We start from the raw sequence: 10,392 nt of genomic DNA, 5'->3' as shown, positions 1-10,392 counted from the left end.
AGAGCTATTGCCTCACGAGAATTCATTCTAACTGCGTAGTAACTCAGTAGCAGTACGCTGCGCTGAGTGAGAACGGATGAGGTTTGGCTTAGAAGCCGTGACTCCGTAAGGAAATCAGTACTTCTCTCAAAGGACACAGAGGCCAGATTTAAACAAATTTCCTGGGGTGACAGAGGAGCAAGTGCTTGAGGAGACGTCTTCAAACTGTAAGAGTATTATCTTAGTAACCTGTGGTGTCGTGTTTGAGCAGAGTCCAGCTCCATCTGCTTTAGTAAAAAAGCACAAGTTTCAGCTCTGCTAGTGGTAATAGCGCTTGCTGCATTAAAGATCTGATTCTGCAAGCAGACTCTGGGATCGCTCACGTATCTAAAACAAACAAAGCGTATATTTGCAGGCCAAATTTGGGGACTAAATTAGGTGCAAGACTTGCCCTCCTCTAGTGATCCTTAATGCCTCCTGCCTGAACTGCACGTACGTATTCAGGCCAGTCTTTGCTTACCCTCTGCAGGTTCTTCCTAGTCCTTGATAGATTAATCCAAGTCAGTATTTTGCAGACAACCTGGTCTGCCTGCAGAGGATAAGAATTCACGTCGGAACTCATTAGCAGTTATACAAACTGAGATTGGTCCTTACACAAGGAGCGTTCCTACAGCCTGCACTTGTGAAAAACCGTAACATCTTAGTGCTCGTGGGGACCGAACCGGAGGCGGGGCGGTGCGCAGACCTTGTACTGATTCCTCGGCATTGGTTTTCAGCTCTTTTCTGTGAGAAATATAAGGCAATGTTACACGTGCGCTCTGACCGCACGCCGCCCTTAAATAGATGCCAAGTATTGATTTGCGTTTGAATCACAGCATCAAAACATTTTCCTCATCCTCAACTTTGTGTTAATCCCCTCCCTCATCCAAAACAGACCCGGTACAGCCACAGCGGTGCGCAAGCAAAGTCTGCCTTTGTCGCTGGAAAGCTCGAAATGTTTTTTCAACACTTTGCAGTAAGCTGGGCGTGTGAGTCCTTGCCAAAACGACTCGGTAGTACAGGAACAGCAGGGAAAATGAACCAGTTGGTATAGAACTTAACTTAAACTTGCTTCCAGTGCGATGTGAAGAGCCTGAAAGGAGCTGCCTGCCTGCTTTACCTCCGCTGGCTGACTCGCTGGAACAAGCTCAGCTTTGTGTTTCCGCCTGCAGGTTGTAATTCTCAGGAAAGCAAGAGAAGGAAGCAGCAGAGAAGCGTTCCTTGGTGATTAGCCTCTGTGTTAATAAGTAACTGGTTCACAAGGGATTGAGGAAATGGTGTGAAATTTGAGTGACTCTGCAAATTGGCTTTTAACAAGCATTTAAATAAGATGAATTGGAGCGCACGCCCACCTCCCATCCATCTCTTCTTAAAACAAAGTTTGGGTCCTAACCTTGGATGGAGTTGAGTAAATAAAAAAAGACAGACGATAACTCTAATTGGGCATCCGTGGCAGGCACGGGAATGTCACCTTAAAGAAAACAAAATGGAGGCCAGGGAAATCCCCCCTGCCCTCCCCCAGGCTGATGTGTGCTTAGGAAAGCTCCATTCAATCTCATCTCAGAGAGCCAGTTAGTCACGAGCGCCAGGGGCAACCCAGAAAAATCCCCTTCTGCCTCTGTATCTTTCTCTTCCTCCCCTTCTCCTACTGATTTTCATCTCGCTTAAACCAGTTTCACAGGAGAGCAATTCCACAGGCAGTGCCGAGTCTCGGGATGGTGTAAGAGCTGTCTGAGGCCTGGTCTGCATCAGATTTAATTCTAAAAAAAGTCGTCTCACTGAGGGGAGCTTTAATATTGCTGAGGGCACAGTCTAGAGTGCAGCTGAACCGTGCGGGCACAGTCCTGCTGCGCGGCTGGTGACGGAGCCGCACCGGCCGCGGGCACGGTGAGCGATTCCACAGCCAGACGGATGCAGCGGACAGAGCTGTTGGTAAGTTAAGTAAGTTCTTTACAATTTTTTTAAACTCAACATACCAGTGAACTGGAAACAGTTGTGTTTTCCTGATTGTACTGCCTCATAATCAGCAAGTATTTCAAGTTAAATATTTACTGGTTATTGCTTTGTCTAAGGGAGAGGCCCTCAGCCTTTCCCTGCCCTATCTTTTTAATCCTGGATCTGGAGAAAGTCCTTTAATGTTGGTGGTTTCCTTTAGCCCGAGTGCCTGCTGATTGCTGTCTTACCAGGCAAAGTTAGATCTAGCTATTTTTGTCTAATACTGTCTGGTAATGCCGTCAATCGCATCGGCAAAAATCTTCGTCTTGACAGAATGCGGAGAAAAAAAAGCTTACCTTTATCAGAAGAGTCGATGAAGTCTGATGCCTGGGCCTTCGCACTGGCGCTTGGGCTCACATTCTGCACCGGTTCTGTCTGGCTCGCTCCCACCTGAACAGGTACTGTCATGCCTGCAGAAGTAGAGAGAGGGGAGAAGGGTCAAGGGGAGAAGCTTGCATGTCCACGATGGGTAGGTAGGTCAAGGTGTGTTTTCTGAACTTGCTTCCCTGAGAAACCAGGCTCCTGTACTCACTAGCTGTCTGTACGTTAGTAACTTTTGGACCTATTGTCAGACTTTCCTGAAATTTGATGGGTGCAGACATAACAACCCAGTAGCTTTGAGAAAGCCATCATAAAACTAGCTCGGCCAAGCAGAGACCAACTAACTCAGCTAAGCAGAGACCATCGTTGCTCCCAATGCTGCAGCGTAAGCATGGCTGAAAACTCCCAGCGCCATGGCCTAGGAGGCCGATAGTTTCCGAATCTTAAAATCTTCATCGTAAAGAGTTACTCCTGTACAGATTACAGAAAACACTGAGGCTTTTTTGCTGTTGTTTAAGTTGAGGAGAATTCCTCTGGGTAAACTTGGGCCATGTAGTCATCTGAGGTTGCTGTCAGTTTGAGTAGCTGCTTCTGTTTGGAAGTTATTTGTTAAATCAGCAAAATTCAGCAAGAGATGAATAGATGATCTTTCAGCACCCTGTTGCTACATTGCAACTTCAAATAAGGTCAGCTTGATTTTTACACTGACGGAAAAGGGCTTTTAAAAGTATCTTAGAAAAGGGTTTGCAAAGCCCTCAGTTCAGCAGCTCTTCCACTTGAGATGTAGTAAGGCAAATCATACAATAAGAAAGGCCTCCCCGAGAAGGGCTCCGATTCCCCGCCGGTGGCTACCAGCCTTCATCCTCCCCGCACGAGCAGCAGCGAGAGCCCAGGCAGCTGCTGGCTTTCCCAGTACAGCACCCCGTGTGCAGCGGCGGGAGGGGACAGCGTGACAGGCAACGACGAGCATCCCCTGCCCTGAGGCACGAGAATGAAGATGGCGTAGCTCTCCACATCCACCAAGTCTCACTAAATTGTCAGGAATTTCCCAGTTAGGAAATGGCCTTGCCCAAAACTGCTCAGATGGTGGAGATGGTATCTGTGTCCCGGTTAAAATGACTCATGCTGGCAAGTCCCATTTTGCAGGGTACAAATGGTATTCCTTTTCAGGGTGCACTTATTTTATGGAAACTTGCTCATTCTTTTGGTGTATTTGGTGTACTCATCGCGGTATCGGTCCACTACGTTTTATACTTTCAGCTGTGCTACCCCTGAATGTCAGTGGTTGGATTCCTTCTTTTCCTTCCCTCTCTATGCCCCGTTCTGCCCAACGCTCACCCTTTGGATTTCACAGAAGCTACAGTCTCTTACTGGAAGCTTCACTGTTTCTGTTTCCATCTTCATGAGATGCTCAACATGACCAAGAGTTTTTTGGGAGTTATGGTGTTTCTTGAAATGAAACAAATTTGACCTTTTAGCAGCACTACCCTTTACTAATTATCTTTAAAAGAAGTGAAAACAAGAACTACATGCCTTTTATTAAAATGTCTTCTTGGGTAAATTGGTATAAATATAAATAAAAAAAAAGTCCTGCGAGATGTCCTCTGCAGTCAGTTTTAAAGGGTAGGTATGCATAAAACACCCTCAGAGAAGGCAAAGGGATGGAAGATAGGACTCTGGTCCTTAACGCTGCGTTCACACGTTCTGTTACCAGCAGCTTGCTGTAATTATTCTGACGAATGTTCTGCTGTCACCGTTCTTACCACTAGAATCCACGTGTGTGGATACAGAAAGATTGTTTTCTTTGTAGAAGCAGGACGAACAGTTTCACTAGCTGCTATTGTATAAATACGTTCTTATATCTTATGTGCTATTTAACGTGCTGGTGAATAAAGCCTTAGAGCTTATGTTACTCATTTTAGGCATTTTAGTTGTGTATTTAATAAAAGAGTTGAATCTCAACCCAGCTCTGAGTTGAATTTATTTTGAAGCAATAGGACTTCTGCGTGTTTAAACCAAGTAACCAGCGTTCCCCGGTGCTTGAAGGCAGTCTGACAGCTCCGGCCCCAGCGCGGTACCTGCTGCCCCGGGAGAGCCAGCCGCCTCCGCAGAGCGGTCCCCGCCGCGCTGGGCCCGGCGTCCGGCTGCTGCGCTCCTCGTGCGCTCGCTTCAGGGGGGCTGACACAACTTACGGCCAGCTTTTCGAAGGGGCTGCACCTCTGTGAAGCTGAGCCGGGCTTCGAGGCGACGCTGCTGAAACCTTGCCTTATCCTTGCCCCGCTCCTAACGCTCCAGCAGCCACACGAGACTGAAACCACCTCGGTAACATCTCAGCAAGCTGTACTTCGAAATAGCCCTGATTTCTAACAAAGGACCTGCCAGCGTGTGGTGGGGGGTGGGGGAGGAATTTTTCAGTATGCTCCCACCTAAAAAAAACCCTTTATCCAGAAAAAATGGTCCTTACGCAAGCCAGGAGCTAGTGTCGCCCGCAGAATGCAAGCAGTAAACTCTCCTCAACATACATATATTTGATGTTACGTGTCCTCCTGATCTGTAGGCTGGAACAAGCCAAGGAGACTTTGAACTTGAACCCCCTCTTAGGATCCTTGACACCTTCACAAAGGGGGAGAGATCCTAAACCGCAGCCCCTCTGGGGAAAGCAGCGGGAAGGAAACAAGCAGCAGCTACTCCACAAAACCAATCCTCCTCTTTCTTTGACAAGGCAGTGCCCTGGGCAGGTTATGGGAACTGAGTAGCAAAGAGTAGAAAGATGCCTTGCCATCAGAATAGCCTGGGCTCAGACAGGGTGAAAACTGAAGCAACCCGGTTCTGCCTAGCGCTGGGGCGATGGAGGACTTAGCGCAAGAGCAAGGCAAGCAGGAACCTTCCAGCTGCTTGTAACATCTTCAGCGATACTCAGAAGGCCACCGAAACTCCCGACGCAGTACCCAGTGCCGGCCCTGGTTCCTAGGTCCAGGCACAACTTCCTAATCCCTGCTTTCAGTCTTGGTACCGGTAGATCTATTTTTTTTTTTTTTTAACAAAACTTTGTAAGCAAGTTATTATCTTGGGGCCAAAAGAAACGGGGCAAACTTTCATTTTCGTCTGCTTCCCTTTTATTAATCTTAGACTTAAAATATTTTGGTACTGAAAATTTTGAAAAGCAGTGACCAATATTGGCTCTAAAGTTGTGAAAGGGGATTTTTTTTCAGCCTTGTTTGTTCCTCCAAAACCCCAAGGCCTTATTTCAACATGCTTAACACTCTAAGGCGATCACAGCTTCTCCTAAAGTTAAAGTCAAGAACTAAATAAAATATCCTTTTACCAGCCTACGGCTTGCACTGTGGTGTACAAAAGTTCCGAGGACTCTGTTGCACTGGTCGGTAAAATACACACGTACGTCCTACACCATCGGGCCGCGGGCCATTACACCTTCGCCTGATCAAGCATCGGGCCGGGGATCGCTTTTTAGCAAACACAGCCCTCCCGTACGTACATTATATTAGCGATGCTTCCTATCGCTCCTTAGGGGCACTAGGAAGGGTTGCCGAATGGAAAACAGCAACAGCACCGGTCCGTAACGCTGTACCCCACAAGAGCAACGGCCCCCTCGCCCCCAAACACTTTGCAACTAAAGACAGCATTGCAAGCAAACCGCTGCGTATTACCTGCAGGTTAAAATGGGGAAAACTCAGGCACACACGGACAGTAACTTGTCCAGTCGCAGAAGAAAACAACCAAGAGACTTTGTTGGAGACTCCAAGTATTCAGACTTCTTATTTGGCTTTAACTTACTAAGATGGAAGTTTAATGTACTGGTGTAGCAATGTATGGGTTTAAAAAAGAAAGTTCAGCACCTCCTTTCCTCTCCTACAATTAACAACTTCTTTAAAAACAAGTGAAGATAAGCCTGGCATTTCTAACAGGGAGCTGAGCACAGACAAAGCAAAAGCATTTCGTTTTCCTAGTATTTTGTACAAACCAAAACATTTGGGGGAAAACCAGCTTGAACCCTTCTAAGTACTCTATTAGTCATCGTGAAGCAACAAAAACACTTCATATCTTTATCTTCGTATCCTATCATCATCACCTTTAAGTGTGATGAAAGCCCAAGCAATAGAGAGGATTGTCCTCAGTATGGTACGGGTGTTCGTTACATCTTCAGAACTCCAGCCCGACGTCGTGCAGAAGGCTACTGAGATACTCGGGAGGCAGGGAAGAAAACCACAAGCCCTCGCCCCCGTGAGAGGCTCCTGCTTGGGAGCTGCTCCTTCCATATCCCTTCGCCCGTTCAGGATCCCTTCGGCCAGGGCAGGCGGCGTCAGCTCCCGAGCACCTCCTGGCGCAACCGTGACAGTCTCGACTCAGGCAAGAACAAAGTTCAAGACATTCAGACTACAGAAACTATGAACACATAATTTGATCGTTGTACTCAACAAAAGCAGATTTAAGTATCAAAGAAGCTGCTTAATGAGTAATGTACACTTCTAGCAAACCATCTACCTTTTTCAAGGCAACAGCATTTTCTTTTTTTTTTTTCGGACATGGGGAACTTGCTTTAACAGTACCTGGGATCGAAACCACGTCCAAGCTCAGGTTGGAGCGTCGGCGCCTGCGACACTGCCCTGGGACCGCCCAGCGCAGGCAGGGCTCCGGCGGGAGCCCTCGGGAGCGCCCAGGGCACGGCTGGCTCCTGGGCCACCTTCACCACCCCCTCCCAGGCTGCCGAGTCACTTTTAATGGGGTTGGAAGAACCAAAAGGATCTGATATTTGATAAAAGATTCCATTTTCGTTCTGGTGTCCAACTGCAAATCACTTAATAGGCTGTATTAAACCATTACCTCATCCCCTCCAGTTGGGAGCCACAGCCAGGGAGAGGCAAAGCAAACAGTGAGGAGAAACAACCTCATTTGGATTGCTAATTTTATTTGCATACCAAACACCACTTTAAACAAACCCATTTGGATTTCTGTGTGCGAGCCTAACTCATTATTCACTATCTGCTATTTGATGACGGTTTGTGAGCCTATCCTTTCAATAAACGCATGCAAAGCGAGAAAAAAGCCTTGAGTACCACTGAAAAAAGGGAAACCTTAAAACAAACTAGGATGAGTTAATAACATGCAACTCTTTCAGCTTGCTCACTTGTCTCTGGCCTTTATCTCCCTTAGAACAGCTCCTAAAATCAGGGCCATTTTACAACTCTTTGGGAACAAAGGAACTGCCTATAAATATACTTTAAAAAATAACAAGCGGAAGACAAGGAAGAGTCGGAGTGAACTGGGGTTGTATGGTGAACAAACTGAATTGGACACAGCCTCCATATAACTCTTTTTTTTTTTTTAATTGGATTTCTCCCATAGCTGCAACTTAGAAGTTTTAGGCATGACTATGGCGGGACTGAGAGGCCTCCTATTCCCTGCCATGTCCCACTGTCCTGCCATTTGTCTGGATAAGGGTATGGGGGGAGCAGGGTGTGTTTTGTTTTGTTTTATTTTCAATATTACACTAACTTGGCAGCTAAATAAATAGTAAGAGATATACTCCCCCCTCCTCTTCCCAGCCTTGTGTCACCCTCAGTCACTGCCCTTGGCTGCTTCCTTGCTCATAGCAATGCCAGCCTTTGCAAGTCCACGCTCTAGAACAGAGCAGGAAAATGAAGCAGACTGGGAAAAACGCCTGCTGCCCCCCAGCACACATCTTTCCTCTGGGCAGGAGAAGGAACCATTCCGCTGTGGTGGAGGAAGAGACCGGGCACAGAGAGGGAGCGAGGCAGGAACCAGCACTAGGCACCGAGGGCTCCGGCAGGGCAGCGAAGGCGCACAGCAAACCCCCAGGGACCAGCTCCCTCGCCCTGTTTGCACAACAAACCGATGCCTCCGCTCCAAGACGCTCCAGCAACAGACCAGACTGGTTAAAGACAGACGCATTTCTTACCTGGAAGCTCCTCAGCACCGCGCAGAGTAGCTGCTGGTCAGGTTCTGAGCGGAGCCCTCGTGCCCGGCCAGGTGACTCCCACTAGAAATTACTGGATAAGCAAGTCCCTTCAGCTGTGCTCTGCAGGGCCCCGGGCTCCTCGCACGCCTCGCTGCTGGGCTTCAGCTCGTACCCAGCCTCCTTCACGTTTCCCGAGTCTCTGGACTCCTAACGCGCGCTAGGATTCCTGTCCCAGAGCTGGCCCTAACCGTTGGTGTTGTCTGTAACGCAGAGGTTTTACATTTGCTTGTGGTTACAAAAATTAAAGCAGTTTTGCTTAAGCTCTCAAAATGCCAACAAGCAGGAATCTGGTTTTTGAACATTTTGGAGCCTTTTTATGGTTTCAGTCAGAATTAAATCCTGGATGAAACTTGCCCACCTGCAAAGGCTCAGCATACATATACTGTATGTGGTATATATAGCGGGCTTCAGAGAAATGTGGGTGTGAGCCTGCCGTGTCCCTCATTCCTGTTATTTCCGAGAATATCCCAATCTTTTTCCTGTTCATACCTCCAGTGGCTCTCTCTGATATACTGTTACTGAATTCAGCTACTTCTGTTCACAGGTACTATGGTCAAACCATTGCTGATTGCAGAAAAATTTACTTTTTTGCCAGTAAATGCTCTAGGTTCGACTTAAGAGGTCAGCTGTGGTTCCAACTGCATGTATCTGAACAGTTTTACCCATTTCTGTTTATGCTGTGAGGGGCACTTCCCTGCAGAAATGCTGCCGGAGCAGCAGTGAGATCCTGTTTCGTGGAAGTGAAACGCAGCGTTAATCACTCTTTCAGGACTGTAAGAGTCGATCTTGGTGAGGCCATTCAAGGCCAGAGCTGTAACCGTCAGACGTTTAGTGAGACCGAACCAGCCCTTCAGGGCGTTTTCATCAACTCGATAAATCAAAGACGAGTTCATCTGTCATCGAGCTATGCGGTTATTCCTAGCAGACTGTACCTTTCCAGTGAGGGAGAAGTATTTGGTGCAGGTAGCTGATGGAAACAGAAGCCAGCTCTGTCTGTAAAAAGCCACCAGAATACCGAATGTTTTTTCAAAATAGAATTTACAGGCTGCATGTAGCTCAAAAATGTATAGCCATTTCTTAAGTGAGCAGTCCACATCTGTTCCCAGTTGATGCTGCCAAAATCACAGTGACCTTTTGTTGGTATTTAGCGACCGGGGCGAAGTGAGGGTCTCTTCAGCCCAGCCTACAGCGTCCGTTGATGTTACAAGGAGTTGGACAGGTAGATGCTGTTGGAGTATCTCAAAAGAGAAGCCAAGTTCTGGAGCACTACCAGGGAATCTTTCCTCATCTGAAGCTATAGGGGGGCAATCTAAACAGTTCGCAAATGACTGGCTATGCCGAATAAATCGTTAAGTTTGCTGGGTTGCTCTCCATAGTGAAAAAATAAAAATAGCTAGCAGCATGGCTCCGTGGGATGGTCTTTGCGGTTTATGCAAAACATGACTGACAACACGCATGAAAATTTGGCCCCATCTGATACTGTGAAGCAACCGCTTTTTTGAACTGCACCACACTGCCAGTAACTCACAGCACCAGATGGGGCCCTGTCAGGGTTTGAGCAGCTCACAAGGTACAGAAAGAAAGAACTGGAATGACACACAGCCCATAACAACCTGATTGCCATAAAACTACTGAAATGATTGCTATAGTTTGCCCTTAGAGTATTGGAGTATTAGCTTTCATCAGAAATTAATTTCTGAGAGCACCTGGGCATCCCTCTCACCTTCCCCAGCAGGGCAGGCTGCTGGGCTGGGGGGGAGCCGCCCGACCTCCCAGTTCACCCGCGTTGCTTCGGAGTCCTAGAGGCATCCAAGAGACAGGTCCAGACTTGAGCAGCCGAGGATTCTGAAATGAACCAAAGGCATTTCTGAAAGAGGACACACGCTCAGTTAGCCTGACTGGTACAGCAAGGAGAAATTCCTTCGGTCTCAGGAAACGTCCTACCAAGCAATGGTTTGTACTTAGAAAGCTTTTGAGAGTCTCCCAAAGTGGTATATGAAATAAAATGCCTGAAGAAAATACCACAGTAAATAAAATAACACTGAAACTCATCTAGGGAG

The 10,392-nt window shown here is 47.3% G+C and overlaps 1 long non-coding RNA gene across 1 annotated transcript; it reads right to left on the bottom strand.

Moving 5' to 3' along the window:
- Window positions 1–658: 658 nt before the first annotated feature.
- LOC309598461 lies at window positions 659–6,690 on the bottom strand. Its single transcript, XR_014230057.1, has 3 exons — window positions 6,425–6,690; window positions 2,310–2,423; window positions 659–762 (listed from the first exon to the last, which is right to left on the bottom strand). It is a non-coding gene; the product is annotated as an uncharacterized lncRNA (long non-coding RNA).
- Between the last annotated feature and the right edge of the window lie 3,702 nt (window positions 6,691–10,392).

This window comes from Platalea leucorodia, assembly GCF_965183815.1.
Source record: "Platalea leucorodia genome assembly, chromosome: 17".
Taxonomy (NCBI): Eukaryota; Metazoa; Chordata; class Aves; order Pelecaniformes; family Threskiornithidae; genus Platalea; species Platalea leucorodia.
This window is presented reverse-complemented; position numbering and strand designations above follow the sequence as displayed.